Here is a 4,608-nt window from a genome sequence, read left to right on the forward strand (position 1 = left end):
AATAGGTATCTTTTTATTCATAACATAGAGGGAGTGCGGTAATTGCTGGTTTCCCTTTCCCACCGCCCCCACGCCGCATTCTCCTTTCGGATTTCTCTTTTCCCGTCTGTTTTCGCCTCGCTCCCCGCGCCGCCTCTCAGGGCCGGCCCCGCTCGGGCGGGGCGGTGGCGCGGAGCAGCACGGGAAACGCTTTTCCCGCTGCCGCCGCCCGGGCCCTCAGGCGCGGCTGGCGGCGGCCAGAGAGGAGGAGGTTGCGCGGGGCAGCGAGCGTGTGGGGCGGGCAGTGGCGCCGGACACGGACCAGGCCGGGCAAGGGCTGCGGGGGCTGCGCCGTGTCTCTTGGCGAAGGACATTGCTGGGTGGCTCGCTCGGAGTCTTGTTTTATGGCGTTTGTCCCACGGCTCCCCCGCTTCTCCTTCAGCCCGCGGCGGGGCCGAGCAGGAGCGCAGCGGGGCCAGGGAGCGGTGCAGAAATGAAGGAGGGAGACGGGGCAGGGGCATGACGGGCTTGGAGACCCAAGGCCCGGACTCAGAGATCTCACGCTGCTGCCTGTCCGGGGACGGGGCAGGGTCAGGAAGCCCGGCGGCTCCTGAAGCCTCCCTCCTTCCCTCCCCGGGAGGTGTGGGGCGTGGTGAGGGGCAGTGACTGAGAGAGGAGGAAGACTGAAGAGCCTTGGGATGTCACCATGGAGCTCCTGTGACTGCTCCTGCCTTCTCTTTAGCAGCCCAGAGTCTTGTAGGATGTGAGCATGGCGCGCCTGTCAGTGCCAGTGACCTGCTGGCTCCCTAGAAGGCCCAGAGAGCCCCGCGATGTCACCATGGAAGCCCTGTGAGTGCAGGTGAGCTCAGGGCTCTTTAGAAACCTGGATCCCTGTGGGATGTGAGGATGGAGGCCCTTGGGAGGGCCCTTGAGCTGAGTGCTCTTTAGCAGTTTACAGAAACCTGGGAGCCATGGAGCCATTGTCAGTGCTGGTGACATCTGAGTTCTTTATCAGCGTAGAAGTGCAGGGGATGTCAGCACAGAGCTGCTGTCGTTGCCTGTGACCTCACTGCTCTTTAGAAGCACAGCAGCCACTGGCTTGTCATGATGGAGCCCCTCTGAGTGGCTGTGACAAAGCACTTCTTAGCAGCCTGGAGCTGCCTGGGATGTCCCTGTGGAGTTCCCCTAAGAGCGTGTGACCTCATGGTTCTTTTGCAGCCTTGAACACCTCGGAATGTCACCCTAGAGTCTGTGAGTGCCTGTGACATTACAGCTGCTTAGCAGCCTGGAGACACTTGGGATGTTGCCACTGAGACCCTGTGACAGACTGTGAGGTCAGTGCAGTTTGGCAAACGGGACTCCTGGGATGTCCCCATGGAGCCCCTGGGATTGCCATGACCTCAGTGTTCTTTAGGAACTCAGAGACCTCTGGGATGTCACCATAGAAGCTCAGTGAGTGCCTGTGCCAAATGGGCTCCTTAGCATGTCGAGACACCTCTGTTGTCCTCATGGACACCAGTGACTGCCTGTGACCTCGCAGGTTTTTGGAAAATGAAAGAGCTCTGGGATGTCAGCGCGGATGCCCTGTGCCTGGTTGTGATCTCTCTACTTCTGAGCAGGCTGGAGACAACTCTGATGTCAGCAGGGACTGGAGTGGGGTGGTGGTGGTTCAGGGAGGGGAGGCTGGGGGGAGGAACATGTGGCAGGGCTCGCTGGGAGCTGCTCAGGCACTGAGTCAGCAGGGACGGCACGGGAACGCAGGCCTGGCAAACACTGGTGTCCCCACTGGCCAAGTTCTGTCCCAGGAAGCAGGTCTGCCCTCCGCTGGGACAGGAGGCCACGTTGCCCCACTGGAACAGGGGACCAGGTGTACCCTGTGTCCCCAGCCTGCCAAGTCTGGTCACGGAAGGCCAGGTCTACCCACTGGGGTCTCAGACATGGTCTGCCTGCTGCCAGCATGGGAGGCCTTCCCTCCTCTACCCGGGAGGCCAGGTCTGCTCACCAAAACAATCAGAGTAGTGCTATTTCACTGGCAGCTGGAACGCCAGCAGGGGGTCATCCCAGACTGTTGAGAGTGCACCATGCTCAACAGGGTCTTCTTCCCCTGCTGATTCTGCCAAGTCCATTCCCTTGGCTGTGGTTTCACTGGATAGAAGGTAGGGACTGTGGGAATCTTGTTCATTCATTCATTCAGTCAAATTACTAATTAGATGATGAGGCATTTGCCTATTTATTGAGCATTTATTTTTATATATGTTCTTTTTCTGGGTTATGTGTAGGTGGCTCATCCACCTTGGTCCAAATCAGTAGAATTTAGTCTCAAATGTGGGTGAAACGCAATGCTACATCCTTGAAAGAATTGTGTCATTCCCACTGTCCTTATGTACCATCCAGCCTTTAAACTTTTTTTTTTTTTTTTTTTTTTTAATTTGCATAAACAATAACTCCACGCAGCTGAGCCAGCCTTGCTTCCAAACATCTGAACAATATCATCTGAGGTAAAGAGTGCTCTGGAGGCCAGGGCCAGGGCAGTCTTCCCCTGCCTTGTTTTGGAGAGACCTAGGGCCTGTAGGAGCTCATTGTTTCCATAGAACCACTTGGGAAAGTCCAGTGGGAAAGTCTGTAAACCTGATACTTCCTGCATTGCTGACGTCCTGAGTTTGTTTATGAGGATGTTGATATTTCCTGACTGTAGTGGGTTGACCCTGACTGGGTGCCAAGTGTGCACTCGGTTGCTCTATCACTCCTTTTCCCAGTGGGACAGGGCAGAGAATAAGATGGAGCACAACCAGCAGAGTGAGATGAGGCAGTTTTATTACGGTAAAAGAAAGAAATAAGCAGAGATTTGCAAGTGCAGCAGTTAAAGAGAGTAAAAAGTCAGTCATTACTTCCCATCAGCGGCGATGTTGGGACACTTTCTGGGAAGCAGGCATTCAGCACGCATGAGAGTTCCTGTGGACAGCAAACATTGAAAACTCACAAGCACCCCCCTTCCTTCTCTCTCCCTTAGCTTAGGAGCTCTCTCTCCTGAGCTGATGTCATGTGGTATGGAATATCCTTTTGGCTAACTTGGATCAGCTGGACTGGTTGTGTCCCCTCCCAGGATCTTGCCCACTCCCATCCCCTTTGATGGGGGAAGGAATGTCAGAGGGGCAGCGCTGCTCGGCATTAGCCAAAACACTGGTCTGTTACCCACACCAGTGCAAAGCACAGCACTGTAAGGGCTGTGAACTTTAGCTCAGTCAGACCCGATACAATCTCCACCCCAATTCCGTAAAATTTGTGTCATGCTTGGATTCCATATAGTCTATATACTCTCATTACTAGAATCCTTAAGCCTTCTCTATACCAGACATACATTTTATTAACTACTATTGCCCGTCCTTTCAGCGCCTCCAGGCGCTCTCGATCCCAGCAGGGTGTGGGGTCAGGGCAGGAGAAATAGTACACCTGGTGGTTGGGCACTGGCATCGTCCCTGTTCATCATCGCCTTTTTCTCGCTCCTTGCCAAAATTCATTCTTTGTTAGTTCGTGTCCCCCCTGCTACTTTACCTCCTGTAACATACAGCTTATGCCATAGGTTATTCTTACCCCAAGGTTAAATCTCCTTGAGGTATACACAGGTCTCCCCATCCTCCCAAATCACCCACCAAGTACACCCGGGTCCTTGGGCAAAAACAATCCCACAAATGGGTTTGCCTTTTCCCATGCGGGAAGAAATCCACAGTGACTTCCCCAGCCACTTTTTTCCTGTGTAATGCAGGAACCTTGTCTCCTTCCACAGTGTCTAAGGGCTTGGTTTAGGTGAGACCAGGGCAATAAGCAGATCCCCTAGTATTGACTAGCCAAGTGGCTTCTGCCAAATTTCCATCCCAGTGCTTCCACATCTCATTACCTAATGCCCTAAACATAGTTTTTAGCAGCCCATTTTATCTTTTAAATCTTTCCAGAGGCCTGTGGATGGTAGGGAATGTGATATATCCACTTAGAGCCATGCCTCTTTGCCCAGGAGTTTACAAGATTATTGTGAAAATGAGTCCTACTTTGTGACTCAATTCTGGCTGGGGTTCCATGTCACCACAAAATGTGTCTTTCAGGACCTGAAATTGTTCTGGGCAGTGGCATGGTTTACTGGGTATGTTTCCAGCCAGCCTGTTGTGACCTCTGTCATGGTGAGGATATAACTCTTGCCTTGGTGTGTTGGTGGCAATGGCCCAATGTAATCAGTTTGCCAAGCTTCACCATACTGGAAACCCAGCCACTGCCCTCCACTCCAAAGATGCTTCACTCGTGTGGCATGCTTGATGGCAGCGCATTGTTTCACGCTGATGGACTCCATGGTCACGTCCACCCCTTGATCAAAACCCCATCTATGTGTTGCATCCCTTCCAAGATGCCCTGATGTTTTGTGGGCCCATTGGGCTGTAAATAGCTCACCCTTTCTTTCCCAATCTAGGTCCATCTCAGCTATTCCAATTTTAGTGGCCTTATCTACCCGTCCATTGTTTTGATCTTCCTCAGTGGAGGATCATAGCTCAGCCAAGGACTTGTTTATGGAACCAAGCTGGTTTTTTTTACTTATAGCTGAATTAATTGCCCAGTACAAGCCAGCTTGTACTGTAACACTGC

General features: G+C 52.9%; 1 long non-coding RNA gene across 1 annotated transcript; it reads left to right on the forward strand.

The window, feature by feature from the left end:
• The first annotated feature begins 215 nt into the window (after window positions 1-215).
• LOC121342972 lies at window positions 216-1,596 on the forward strand. The gene is made up of 3 exons (XR_005953627.1): window positions 216-838; window positions 1,198-1,313; window positions 1,394-1,596. It is a non-coding gene; the product is annotated as an uncharacterized LOC121342972 (long non-coding RNA).
• The last annotated feature ends 3,012 nt before the right edge of the window (window positions 1,597-4,608 follow it).

The sequence above is a fragment of the Onychostruthus taczanowskii genome, unplaced genomic scaffold, assembly GCF_017590055.1.
Source record: "Onychostruthus taczanowskii isolate IOZ18803 unplaced genomic scaffold, ASM1759005v1 scaffold569, whole genome shotgun sequence".
In the NCBI taxonomy this organism is placed as follows: Eukaryota; Metazoa; Chordata; class Aves; order Passeriformes; family Passeridae; genus Onychostruthus; species Onychostruthus taczanowskii.